Genomic DNA, 15,256 nt, shown 5'->3' with positions numbered 1-15,256 from the left:
ATTATTATTATTATTTGTAGATATGAGGTGTTCCTATGTTGCCCAGGCTGGTCTTAAACTCCTGAACTCAAGCAATCCTCCCACCTAGGCCTCCCAAAATGTTGGGATTACAGGCGTTAGCCACAACACCTGGCCTAAATCTTGCAATTTTTAAGTTCTTAAGTAGTTACTATAATTTACCGTCATTCGTATCCTAAATTGTTTTCAACTTTAAATAAAGATTAAATTTCTCCATGATATTGTAGGGAAGAAGCTGGAATGTTGAACAAATATTTTTAAGTTTTAAGGTGTATCAAATTACTAGCTTCTGTAGAGAGCCTTTAAGCCTTGGTCTTTCACTGTTTTAATTATATTGTTCTTTTTTTTTCCCTTGGTCAAGAATTGGCAGGTTTGCACAATAATTTTTTTTTTTTTTTTTTTTTTTGAGACGGAGTCTCTCTCTGTCGCCCAGGCTGGAGTGCAGTGGCGCGATCTCAGCTCACTGCAAGCTCCGCCTGCCGGGTTCATGCCATTCTCCTGCCTCAGCCTCCCGAGTAGCCAGGACTACAGGCGCCCGCCACCACGCCTGGCTGACTTTTTGTATTTTTAGTAGAGATGGGGTTTCACCATGTTAGCCAGGATGGTCTCGATCTCCTGACGTCGTGATCCGCCCGCCTCAGCCTCCCAAAGTGCTGGGATTACAGGCGTGAGCCACCGCACCCGGCCGGTTTGCACAATAATTAAAGTTTTCAAAAGCCTCTAGAAGCTTTCATCATAGCTACATTTTCTCATATACACCTTGGTTTCCTTTCCTGGTTGGGGTGGGAAGGAAGGTAAGAAGAATCAGGAGGCTTCCTTGATATTGAGGAAGAGGTTTAAGATCTCTGGAGGGTCCAGGGTCCAATAACAGAACCGAGTCCAACAGTATCAGTGGTGTGATGTCAGTCAAGTTATTAACACATAGCTAAGATCCCAGGTTCCTACTAAGCCAATGGACAAGGACCAAGGGACACTCTGGGGCAACTGCACCTGCATCACACTTTTCCCAAGTGCCAAGCAAGCCCGTGCTGTCACAGGCTGAATCTTTGCAGTTTCTGCTCCAGCCTATAGATAAGAATCCTGTCATTTTAAGTGACTGTGATTACCCAGGGCCTTAACACTACTCCCTATTTCAGAAAAGCCAGTCAGCGATTAAAAAGAACAAACACAGATAGTCCCAACCCTTTTCCAGTTCCTGGTTCCCGTCATTTATAAGGGCTATTTATATCTCTGCCCTTAGACTTTTGTTTCTTTTTATCTTGTTTTGCTTAGGTGGGAGTGGGGAGGGAGTACCTAAGTGGGTTTCTATTTCATAGCCTCTCCCTAAGAAGAGTTCCCAGATTTCATGAAGAAAGCACAGCCTATCTACAACTCCACAGCTATTGAGTACGGAGACAGTGTCCCTCATCACCATCTGGCTTCCATCTGGCTGCGGTCTTCCAAATGGTTGTAGAAGGTAGTCAGGAATTTAATCTGTAGTTAGGGGCTCCACAATAAAGATATATCTACAATTTTAATTTAAATTGTAGATATATCTACAATTTTATAACAAATAACAAGAAGTCATAACTTCTTCCATAACACATACTCATAATCATAAACCATATTCTCAGTTGTAACCTTCTGGGAAGGTACTTCCGTCAGACATAAAGTGACTCAGGTTGCTGGCATGAGCTTGAATTGCACCAGAATCTAACCACAGAAATAGGTTTCCACAGACATTACTATTGCAATATATATCTTCTCCTTTACCAAGTGAGTTGTAAATGATATGGTCTTAGACCGGGCATAACGGCTCATGCCTGTAATCCCGGCACTTTGTGAGGCCAAGGTGGCAGGACTGCTTGAGCCTGGGAAGTCAAGGTTGCAGTGAGCCATGATGGCGCCACTGGACTCCAGCCTGGGCAACAGAGTGAGACCTTGTCTCAAAAAATGAAAGGAAAAGGGAAAGGAAAGGGAAAGGGGAAGGGAAGGGGAAGGGGAAGGGAAGAGAAAGGGAAAGGGGAAGGGAGGAGGAAGCAAGGAGAGAGAAAGTACAAAAGAGCATATAAATATTGCAAGCACTTGCCATATTGGCATCAACCCTACAGTAAGAAAAGGCAGATTTTGTGACAGTGTAAAAGTGCTTTATGTAAATATAGACCACAGATTAGTGATGATAGAAAAAGAATATATCATAGTTTCTTTAGATTTAGATTTCTTTGGATTTAGATTTGGAATTTAGATTTAGAATGGATAATAGTATGGAGTGAATTTTTTCCCTTTTCAATTTTCTTTTTTTTTTTTTTTTTTGAGACAGAGTCTCGCTCTGTCACTCAGGCTGGAATGTAGTGGCGCGATCTTGGCTCACTGCAAGCTCTGCCTCCCAGTTTCACGCCATTCTCCTGCCTCAGCCTCCTGAGTAGCTGGGACTGCAGGCGCCCACCACCACGCCCAGCTAATTTTTTGTATTTTTAGTAGAGATGGGGTTTCACCATGTTAGCCAGGATGGTCTCGATCTCCTGACCTCGTGATCCGCCCACCTGGGCCTCCCAAAGTGCTAGGATTAGGTGTGAGCCACTGCGCCTGGCCTTCCCTTTGCAATTTTCATGTCATTTTTTTGTTTGTTTTGAGTTGGAGTCTCACACTGTCGCCCAGGCTGGAGCGCAATGGCACGATATCATCTCACTGCAGCCTCCGCCTCCTGGGTTCAAGCAGTTCTCCTGCCTCAGCCTCCCAAGTAGCTGGGATTACAGGCACACACCATCATGCCCAGCTAATTTTTGTATTTTTAGTAGAGACAGGATTTCACCATGTTGGCCAGGCTGGTCTCGAACTCCTAACCTCAAGTGATCTGCCTGCCTCAGCCTCCCAAAGTGCTGGGATTACAGGCGTGAGCCACCATGCCCAGTCTTCATATTGTTTTTTAAGGCTATTATTCATGGTGAACTGGAGTCAGCAGGAAGAAATTTGTTCAAGTGCCAAATTTCTGTTTCGTAATGAAATTTTTTGAGAAATCTATATTATATTGTTTGCCTTTAGTTTTATCAGTTATCTATTTCTGGAAACAAACCACCCCAAAACTTAGTGGCTTAAACCACCAACCATTTATTTTGCTGACAAATCTGCAATCTGTGCAGAGCTTAGCGGGGACAGTATATCTACTCCAAATAGCATCAGCTGGGGTAGTTGTACAAGGAGGAGCTGTTACCAAGATGGCTGGCAAGCTGGTGCTGACCCTTAGCTGGGAGTTCAGCTGGGGATGTGGTCTGCGTTTCAGCTTCTCTCCACATGGGCCTCTCATGGGCTGCAGGTTCCAAGGGCAAGCAATCCAAGAAACAGAAAGTAGAAGATGTTAGTTTCATAAGGCTGGCCCAGAAAGGGGCACAGAATCAGTTCTGCTGTTTTCTATGGCCAAGAAGCCACAAAGTTCAGCTTCAAGGGGAAGAGGGCATAGACCTCTCCTTTAGATAAAAGAAGTATTAGGCCGGGCGCGGTGGCTCACGCCTGTAATGCCAGAACTTTGGGAGGCTGATGCAGGCAGATCACTTGAGGCCAGGAATTTGAGACCAGCCTGGGCAACAGAGCAAGACCCTCATCTCTAATTTAAAAACAAAACAAGCGGGTGCAGTGGCTCATGCCTGTAACCCCGGCACTTTGGGAGGCTGAGGCAGGTGGCTCACTTGAGACCAAGAGTTTGAAACAAGCCTGGCAACATGGTGAAACCCTGTCTCTACTAAAAAATACAAAAATTAGCCAGGTGTGGCGCCGCACTCCTGTAATCCCAGCTACTCAGAAGGCTGAGGCACGAGAATTACCAGAACATGGGAGGCTGGGGTTGCAGTGAGCAGAGATTACGCCATTGCACTCCAGCTTGAGCAACAGAGGGAGACTCTTCTAAAACAAAAATGAAAGAAGCATCAAAAGAAGTAGTGAAGAATTTGGGGAACATATTTCAAAACTGAAACACCAGCTCTCCCTTTTTTTTTTTTTTTTTTTTTTGCATGGTATGATAAGTCTACACGGCCTGTTCAGAAAATCTAGTGCAAAGAGGAAAAAAACATATATAGACATATGTCATATATCCAACTTCAGAGCCGTAAAGTGGCTTTAGGGTCAAAGTGAGGAGTTTGGGGGAAGAGGGATAAAGGGGTGAGATAAGTACGCAAAGTGTAATAAATGTAAAAGAAAAGAGAAGGCAAGTCATAGACTATATCAGAGATTAAATACTGGGATCAAAACCAAAAGATGATGGAGTAAAAATAATTATCTGGACTTAGTTATCTTTCTGTCTTTCAGATTTGTGCTTATCAAATTTAGTCACTTGGTACATGTAGAAATGCATGTGATAAAGATGGCATCTTAAATCCCTGGATGGAGCAAAGTAGACTTTTAATAAATAGTGTTGGAATGACTGGTTAGTTGTTTGAAAATAAGAGAAAATTAGATCTAGAGCTCACACCATACACAAAAATAAACTCTAGATGGATTAGGGAGCCCAATGTAAAAAACGAGACCATGAAAGTACTAGAAGAAAACATGAGGCCGGGCATGGTGGCTCACACCTGTAATCCCAGTACTTTGCGGGGCCAAGGTGGATGGATCACTTGAGGTCAGGAGTTCGAGACCAGCCTGACCAACATGGTGAAACCCCATCTCTACTAAAAAATACAAAATTAGCCAGGTACGGTGGCCCATGCCTGTAATCCCAGCTACTTGGGAGGCTGAGGCAGGAGAATTGCTTGAACCTGGGAGGCAGAGGTTGCCGTGAGCCCAGATCATGCCATTGCACTCCAGCCTGGGCAACAAAAGTGAAATTCCATCTCAAGTTAAAAAAAGAAAACATGGTTGAATACCTCATTAATCTCAGTGCAGGGGAAGGCTTTTAAACTATAACTCAAAAATCTAGATGCAATAAAAGAAAAGACTGATACATTTGACTACATAAATTTTTGTTAATTACATGCTAAAAAATGCCATAAACAAAGTCAAAAGACAACAAACTGGGAGAAAATATTTGCAACATATTCCACATTCACAGGGTTCATATCTCTGATGTATAAGGAACTCTTAAAAACTGAGGCCAGGTGTGGTCCCACAGGCCTGTAATCCCAGCACTTTGGGAGGCTGAGACTGGAGGATCACTTGAGCCCAGAAGTTTCAGACCAGCCTAGCCAACATCAGAAAACCTCATCTCAAAAAAAAAATTTTTAAAAATAAGCCTGGTGTAGTTCCAAGTGTGGTCTCAGCTACTTGGAAAACTGAGGCAGGAGGATTACTTGAGCCCAGGAGTTCAAGGCTGCAGTCATTGAGCTACGAACATGTCATTGCACCCCAGCATGAGTAACAGAGCAAGATTCTGTCCCTAAAACAAAAGAAAATTGAGGAATAAGGGCCAAAACTCAATAGAAAAATATAACAAAAATATGAACTGACAATTCTCACACACACACAAAATAAGATTTTAAAACAGCCCCAAAACATGAAAAAATAATCAAACTCAAAATTAGAGAAATACAGCTTAAAACACGAAAACACAATTTTTCACTTATCAAATTGGCAAAAATTAAAAAGCATGAAACACATGCAACAGAGTGTTGCTGGTGAGATGAGGAAGCAGATACTCCCATACATTTCTAGTGGGAATACAACTAGTATCACCTTTTTAGAAGAAAGCTTGGCATTACCTAACAAAACTACATACACACTTACCTTTTGACCACAATCCCACTTCTAGAACCTATTCTGAAGATAAACCCCCAACGATAGGAACATACACATGCATTCAGTTATTTCTTGCAGCACTGTTTATAATTGCAAACTATTAAAAACAAACTAAATGTCCACACATAGGAGATGGCTGAATAAACTGTGGTATTCCCACACAATGGAGTACCCTATAGCTATTAAAAAATAATGAAGAAGATCTCTATTAGCTAATATGAAATGTTTTCCAGGATTTAAGTTTTAAAAAGCAAAGTGCAAAAGAGTAGCCATAGCGTGCTTTCACTTAAGAAAATATGCACGTATCTGCTCATTTGTACAAAAGAAATAGGAGGATAAACCAAAAACTAAAGAAATTGGTTACCTTTAGGGGATAGGTAGGAAAGGAGTGGAAAGAAGGGGAGAATAGGAATAGGGCAGCAGAGATGAGGAGGGTACAGCTTACTTAACCACACTAAAGAGGGTAGGAAAGAAAAGAACTACCCTAAGGAAGTTTGAAAAACAGTATTTATTTTATTTTATTATTTTTATTTATTTATTTATTTAGAAACGGAGTCTCATTCTGTACCCTAGGCTGGAGTGCAGTGGTGTGATCCCAGCTCACTGCAACCTCTGCCTCCTGGGTTCAAGCTATTCTGCCTCAGCCTCCTGTGTAGGTAGAGTAGCTGGGATTACAGGCGCATGCCACCATGCCCAGCTAATTTTTGTATTTTTAGTAGAGACAGGCTTTCATTCACCATGTTGGCCAGACTGGTCTCGAACTCCTGACCTCAAGTAATCTGCCTACCTCGGCCTCCCAAAGTGCTGGGATTACAGTCGTGAGCCACCTCGCCCAGCCTGGAAAACAGTATTTTGACTGGATATTGTGAGGCTAAAGATGAAAGGAACTGTACACAAACTCTGTAATCTAATTAGTAAATTTGCTTCTCATAGAGGTATGCATTAGCAATTCTGAAATCATTTTAAGATTAGACAGAAAATGATGATGATGATGAAGATAGATGGATAGATAGGATAGAGATGTATGTATGCAGCATGTATGTATACATATTCACGTATATATGTAAATATACATACTTATCCTAGCTGTACTGAAGTGGCCTAAAAGCAATGATAACCCAATAGCAATGAGCCCAGCTAGAAACTAAATCTTGGTTTCTAAATACCATTCTCCAGCAAAAGGAACCAAGGCTCCTCGAGGAAGAGGTTAATTCCAGGGCTGGGGGAGGGAAAATACAAGATGAACCTGGAACATCCTGTGATGCCAGAGAGTAAGAAAGTGCTCATAATGGATGAGAGCATGCAAAAAGGACACAGGAGCCAAGCCAAAGGACCCCTCAATAGCCAAAGTGGGAACACTTTGAGCAATAAAATAAATAATGATAGTATTAGATTATAATCCAGAGAATAAAATAAGTAAATAAATAATCTAATGGGTAAATAAACGGGAAAAAAGAAAGAACTTTTCCTTACAGAATAATTTTAATTAATGAATGAACAAAAAATAAGGAAATAGAAAATTACTTTTGCAAGCAAAATCTACCAAGGAAACTAAAATCAGTAAGCGAAAGTGACAGGAGAAACAGGATATTTGCATAGTTTCAAGTAGCTCATCCAAGATGTTTATTGATTACAAAGGGGAAAATAGTAACTTTATAGTGGAGACAGACAAACCCCACCTTAGCCAAGTGATCAAGGTTAACATCACCAGTAATAAAACACATTGACATCATATATGATCTGATGATTACTGAGAAAATGGCTGAGAAACCCAAATTGAGATACATTCTACAAAATAGTAGACCAGTATTCTTCAAATATGTCAGTCATGAAAGATAAGGAAAAACTGAGGAACTTCTCCAGATGGAGGAGACTAAAGAGCGATGACAACAAATACAATGTGGAATCCTGGATTAGACACTCAAACCAATAGAGAACATTCATGGAAAAACTCTTGGATTCAAATAATGTCATTAGTCATTAGTATATTACTGTACCAATGTTAATTTCCCATTTTTAATCATTGTATTATGGTTATAGGAGATGTTAATTTTAGGGGAAGTTAGGTGAAGGACATATGGGAGCTTTAGCCTATTCTTGCAACTTTTCTGTCCAAAATTTTTTCAAACTTTTAAAAAATATGTAGGCATTTGGAGGAAAAAAATTCTCTCATGTTTCTAACATATATCTAACATATATGTCCTTCAATCAATAGCCAGTTACCACAAAGATCTTGTGGGTAGAATGCTAAAAAGCAATCTTCCCTCAATGAGGTGTTTTTTGTTTTTTTTCTTTTGAAACACGATCTTGCTCTGTCACCCAGGCTGGAGTGCAGTGCCGCAATCTCGGCTTACTGCAACCTCCGCTTCCGGGTTCAAGCCATTCTCCTGCCTCAGCCTTCCAAGTAGCTAGGATTACATGAGTGTGCCACCACTCCAGGCCAATTTTTGTATTTTTAGTAGAAATGGGGTTTCCATGTTAGCCAGGCTGGTGTCAAACTCCTGACCTCAAGAGATCCTCCCAACTTGGCCTCCCAAAGTGCCGGAATTACAGGTGTGAGCCACCACGCCCAGCTCCTCAATGACGTTTTTATTGCTTACTCACAAGTTCAAATCAGATAAGAAACAATGTTTGCTGATCTCTTAAAGAGCAACTTTCCACTGCTAGGACAGTATAATTTTTTTTTTTTTTTTTTTTTTTTTGAGACAGAGTCTTGCTCTGTCGCCCAGGCTGGAGTGCAGTGGTGCGATCTCGGCTCACTGCAAGCTTCGCCTCCCAGGTCCACATTATTCTCCTGCCTCAGTCTCCTGAGTTGCTGGGACTACAGGTGCCCGCCACCACACCCGGCTAATTTTTTTTTTTTTTTTTTTTGTATTTTTAGTAGAGACAGGGTTTCACCGTGTTAGCCGGGATGGTCTTGATCTCCTGACCTCGTGATCCGCCCACCTCGGCCTCCCACAGTGCTGGGATTACAGGCGTGAGCCAGCGCGCCCAGCCAGGACAGTATAATTTTAAGTATATTATTGCTCAAGAGTTTTTCAGCTGTAAAGTGACGGGAATGAAATTCAACTTGAACTTTTTTTTTTTTTTGAGATGGAGTCTTGCTCTGTCACCCAGGCTGGAGCGCAGTGGCACAATCTCGGCTCACTGCAACCTCCGTCTCCCGGGTTCAAGCGATTCTCCTGCCTCAGCCTCCCAAGTAGCTGGGACTACAGGCAAGCGCCACCAAGCCCGGCTAATTTTTGTATTTTCAGTAGAGACGGGGTTTCACCACGTTGGCCGAGATGATACCGATCTCTTGACCTCGTGATCCGCCCGCCTCAGCCTTCCAAAGTGCTGGGAATACAGATGTGAGCCACTGCGCCCGGCCTTATTTAACCAAAGTAAAAAAGGGCCACCGCAGGGGAGGTGGAAGTTGGTAATTGTTGGCTCATGTAGCTGTGAGGATTTGCGGGGCAGGTCATAGAATCTAAGGGAGAGCTACCAGAAGCCAGGGCCTTGAACTCCCCTCCCCTCCCCTACCCGCGCCCTCCTCTCCTCTCCTCTGCCTGCACATTGGAATCATTCTCCACTGCTATAGTCAGACTTCCTCCACGTAGCCAGGGAAGATGGCCACCAGCAAGGCTATGCGCTCAATCCAAGTAAACAATTCCAACAGAAAAGAGAGAGCAGTTTCCTTCCAGCCACTTTTTTTTTTTTTTTTTTTTTTGAGTTGGAGTCTTGCTCTGTGGTCCAGGCTGGAGTGCAGTGGCGCGATCGCGGCTCACTACAAGCTCTGCCTCCCGGGCTCACGCCATTCTCCTGTCTCAGCCTCCCGAGTAGCTTGGTTTACAGGCATCCGCCTGCACACCCAGCTAAGTTTTCTATTTTACAGCATTTTTCAGAAAGAATTTTAATTGGCCCTGCTAAGGTCACATGCTCAATCTTTTGGTCCAATCAGTTTCCAAGGATATAGAGCTCTATGATGTGCTAAGCCTGGGTAACACTGTTGCTGGCATTGAAATGCACCTCCCAGATTCTCCTCAAGAAAAGATTGGCTGCCCAGCTGCAAGCAGTGTGGTTAGCTGGTGCCCAATTCTTCTTCCTCTTTTCACAGATGTTACCCAATAAACTTTCACAAGCATAACCAACCTGGGACCCATGCCCTGCCTGGGGCTGCACCACACCACTGGAACCATATATAATGTGGGTGAACAGGCTTTTCAAAGAAATAAATGATTTGTGTTTAATAATTATTTATAAACAATTGTAAGACAGGTTGTTTTGACCAATGGGATATTAACAATCATTGTAATGATAACTCAAACCAGAATAAATTTTTGGTATTTAGATTTTTATTTTATTTTATTTTTATTTTTTAGAGATGGGGTCTTGCTGTGTCACCCAGACTCAAGTGCAGTGGCATGATCATAAAAAGAGCTTAATTTACATACCTACTTTTGTTGCAGAGAACTATGACAGAGTGATCAAATAAAAGGCTTTCAGAAATAAAAATACCTATATTAGGATAATATTCTGTGGGAAAATCAGAAGTGAAATGCAAGTTGGCAAGGAACAAGAACAATGTAAAATTTCTATTAAAGGGCTTGTTTGAGCATTTTTTAAATAGGTGTGTATAGGTTGTAAATTGCCATGGAGCAATCTGGAGCTGAAGAGCTGGCACAGGGGACCAGCCACCACTAAAATAGGTGTGTGGACTCCTCTAGGATTCTCTGAAGTACTTTCAGAATGAATGAGAGCTTAATCAATGGCTGGACATCTTGCATTTGGGACCTCAAATTATCATTATTGGTATTGAGGGGAACAGAGACCCCTGTGAACACTTAAGAATAAGCAGACAGCCGGGCGCGGTGGCTCACGCTTGTAATCCCAGCACTTTGGGAGGCCGAGGCAGGCGGATCACGAGGTCAGGAGATCGAGACCACGGTGAAACCCCGTCTCTACTAAAAATACAAAAAAATTAGCCGGGCATGGTGGCGGGCGCCTGTAGTCCCAGCTACTTGGAGAGGCTGAGGCAGGAGAATGGCGTGAACCCGGGAGGCAGAGCTTGCAGTGAGCCGAGATTGCGCCACTGCACTCCAGCCTGGGCGACAGAGCCAGACTCCATCTCAAGAAAAAAAAAAAAAAAAAAGAATAAGCAGACATGGAGGTTCCATATGTACATAATATATGTATTACTACTTTTCAGTTGAAAATAAGTGCCATATCAATTAATTAAAAATACATTTCCTTAATCCATTCAAGAATCCCTTGAAGCCACCTCCTGCCTAAAGGTCTGACAAATACATGTGCTATGGTTTGAATGTTTGTGTCCTTGAAAAATTCACATTGAAAATTAATCCCTATTGTGATGGTATTAAGAGGTAGGGCTTTGGGGGAAGTGACTGAGTCATAAGGGCTGCCTGGCCCACCCAGCTTTTCTGCCATCTGAGGGCACAGCTTTCATCCCTTTTGCCCCCTTCACCATGTGAGGACACAGCAAGAACATGCAAGCCCTCACCAGATACTTTTAATAAGCATCCCAAGTGATTTTGTTATATAATCAAGATTAAAAACCACTGAAGATCCCTTCTAACCCAGAGGTTACTTAATTCTAACTGTAGCTGGTGCCTTCCTTATGGCAATCAAAGGTATCTGAAAAACATTCCAGTTTAGTATATAACAAAAGTGACAAGTCAGGAAAATGTGAACTTTGTGGTAAGCAGCCTTGTTATAACTGTATAATCTTAAAGATAAAATTGGATCTGTTTCTCATATTGTACATGAGAATAAATTCAAATTAGATGAGAGATTTAAATGTAAATAATATAAGATCTGGAAGAAAATAGGAGTAAATACCTTTACAACCTAAAAGTGAAGTAAATTTTCCTAAAACTCACATTTCAAAAGAAATAAGAGGAAAGATTAACCATTTTTACTAATCTAAAACCTTAATTTAAAAAATGTATAGCAAAAAAAATGAGCAAAGTATCAATTTGAAATCACTTTGTATTTTATTCTTAAAATGTGTATTTGTTTCTTTGCTCTAAACCCCCGAAAAAGCCCAGTGACAATGAGCACCTCTAGTATCTAAATTATGGTCTCTAACTAACATTTCCCACTAAAAGAAGCCAAGACTCCTTGAGAAAATTGTCAATTTCAGGTCTGAGTCAGAAAATATATAAATTGATCTGGGAACATCTTGTTGTACAAGAAAGCAAGCAATATGGTTTAAAAGAACAATTTTAGCATCAATAAGAACAACTGCAATGGGCCGGTTGCAGTGGCTCACCATTATACCAGCACTTTGGGAGGCCAAGGCGGGCAGATCACTTAAGGTCAGGAGTTCAAGACCAGTCCGGCCAACATGGTAAAACCCCATCCTGACAAAAATACCAAAATTAGCCAGGCATCATGGCACATGCCTGTAATCCCAGCTACTCCAGAGGCTGAGGCACGAGAATTCCTTGAACCCAGGAGGCAGAGGTTGCAGTGAGCCAGGATCGCGCCATTGCACTCCAGCCTGGGCGACAAGGAGAGACTTCATCTTAAAAAATAAAACAAAATAACTGCAATGGATCAAAATGCACCAAATATGTTTAAATTCATGAGTTCATAATGAAGCTAAAAAAAACTTTCTGTCATTGGATACTTTTGAAAAATGCTAGGAAACAACTCATTATTTTGAAAACTGGTGAATAAAGGGAATAAATAAAATATATATTTGCATTTTTATAGGAATTATACCTCAAGGTAACCAAATGGTTGATGAGGAGAATTTTCTTTTTTTAGAATCATTTCAGCTAATAAATGAAAAAGGAATATGTGTTAGTTCTTGTCCGTTGAGAAGCAGATGTCCAGACTGGATGAAATGCAAAGGATTTTACTTGAGGAAATGATTGTGTAAAAGGAAATAGAGAAGGAGCAAGAGAAGGCTGGGAAGGCTGTCAGACTGTGGTGCAAAAGGGTGAAGGAGATGAAGAGAAGGCTGGTTGAAGCACCCTACACTGCTCTGCAGTATAAGGAGGTTTGCCAAAGCCATCGAGCCAAAGTCAACTTACAAAGGCATCCCATGTCTCCCAGAAACAGGTCTACCGTAATATCCCCATTGCACTCAGTTATTGCTGGGAGGAATGGCCTCAGTACAAATGCAGCACTGTATTTCAAAGCACAGCAGCTGGGGCCTGACTTCACTTACACTCCATGCAGTAGGTCTCCTAGGCATATTCTCACGGCCATCTCAGCATGATATAATTAGAATATGACTATTTTGCAACCTCTACTGAAGGAGTGGATCCAGGCAATGATCATCAACCAACATTAGAAAAAGAAAATCAACTAAACATATGTGTCTTCTTAGGACAGTATATGGTAATACCTATGAAGTGTTCTTGCCAAAAAAATTTTACCTGAATCTGATCAAGCTTCTAGGGCTAACTACCACTTTACAGGAAATACAAGGGAACAGAGGAAGGGGTTAAATGACATAACGGGGGTAAAATCTGCCAATCTAGACCGTAGGAAACACTGGAGACAAACAACCAGGTTTATTCCAAATATAAATTATGTGCGTTGAGGCCGGTGGTTGTAAGAAGTAGGGAAAGGGAGAGGACACCTATAGATTTTAAAACACTTAAGACATATGTCAGCAAATGGCAATGTATACACCTTATTTAGATCTTGATTCAAACAAAAACAAATGTTTAATATTATGAGACAATCAGGAAAATCTGAACACTGAATAGTTGATAATATAAAAAACTCGGGGGGCTAGGTCTGATATATTTGGTTTGTAGTTTTATAAATGGAGGTTTTGTTAGATATACATACTAAAATACTTGGTGACACTTATCTTCTAAGATGTATACTAAAATATTAACTGATGAAATAATATGATGTCCAGAAATTGCATCAAAATAATCCAGGGAGAAAGAACTAATAATATGGTGTGGCAATAGACTGAATAATATTAACCATAGTTGAAAATTGTTGAAGTTGGATGATGGGTCCACACAGTTCTCTCAACTTAATTCTAGGTTGAATACAATGATTGTAACAATATGTGAAAGCCAAGAAGAGGCGTATGAAACCGTCTCTATATCATGGTCTATGAACCACAGAAGGAGTTCAGTAGGGCGGCCATCCCACTGTCAACCTCTTTCCTAAGCGGGAGCACTCATTTCCAAGGGAGATCTCCTGGCTGAAGCGAAGAATGCACACCAGCCTGGGCAACATGGAGAAAGCTGTCTCTATAAAAAAAAATTCAAAAATCAGCTGGGCATGGTGGTACACTCCTGTAGTCCCAGCTACTCGAGAGGCTGAGGTAGAAGAATCACTTGAGCCCGGGAGGTTGTGGCTGCAGTGAGTCGTGGTGCACCACTGCACTCCAGCCTGAGTGATAGAGCGAGACCCTGTCTCCAAAAGAAAAAAAAAGAAAGAATACACAAAATTATCCATACCTACATGCAAGGATGTAAGTGAATCTTAGCAATACATGTTAGATCTTCCTCGCAAATTATATGAAGTATCTCCTAAGTGGAAGAGAAATAAAATGAATAAGAAAATAGGGCCAGGCGCAGTGGCACACACCAGTAATCCCAGCACTTTTGGAGGCCAAGGCATGTGGACCACTTGAGGTCTCGAGTTCGAGGCCAGCCTGGCCAACATGGTGAAACCCCCATCTCTACCAAAAAATACCAAAAAAAAAAAAATTAGCCAGGTATGGTGGCACATGCCTGTAGTCCAGCTACTCAGAAGGCTGAGGAAGGAGAATCACTTGAACCCAGGAGGCAGAGGTTGCAGTGAGCCAAGATCACACCACTGCACTCCAGCCCAGGCAACAGAGTGAGAATCTGTCTCAGAAAAAAAAAAAAAAAAAAAAAAAAAAGGAAGAAGAAAAGGGAAGGAAAGGGAAAGGGAAGGGAAGGAAAACGATCCCCCTGCTTGAGCCTCCCAAAGTGCTGGGATTACATTCTCTTAAAGTGCTGGCTTAATCCCAGCACTTTGGTAGGCCAAAGCAGGGGAATTGCTTGAGCCCAGGAGTTCAAGACTAGCCCAGGCAACATAGGGAGACTCCAATCTCTAAAATAAATTTAAAAATTAGCCAGGCATGGTGGTGTGGTCCCAGCTACTCGGGAGGCTGAAGTGGGAGGATCACTTGAGCCTCGGAGGTTGAAGCTGCAGAGAGCTATGACGGCACCACTGCACTCCAGCCTAGGTGACAGAGTGAAGTTAAGTAGTGCCCCTGCCTAAAAAAAAAAAAAGCCAGAATTATGTGATGAAGGGTAATGAGGACCTACTTCAAGGAGGACTGAAGGAAAGGTGTCAAGACCTGAACAAGAGTTCAGATAAGATAGATAAGAGTTCTAGATAAGAACATTCTAGACAGAGGAAACCAGAAGTGTAAGGTCCTAAGGAAGAGTAAGCTTTGTTTTGGGAACAGAAGGAAGGCCAGTGCAAATGGAGAATGGCCATGATGGAATTTGGATTTTATTCCAAGTGCAAGGGGAAGCAATTGGAGTGGTTTTGTCGGAGTTACAAAATTTGATTTACATAT

The sequence above is a fragment of the Nomascus leucogenys genome, chromosome 9, assembly GCF_006542625.1.
Source record: "Nomascus leucogenys isolate Asia chromosome 9, Asia_NLE_v1, whole genome shotgun sequence".
In the NCBI taxonomy this organism is placed as follows: Eukaryota; Metazoa; Chordata; class Mammalia; order Primates; family Hylobatidae; genus Nomascus; species Nomascus leucogenys.
Note: the sequence above shows the minus strand (reverse complement) of the source record.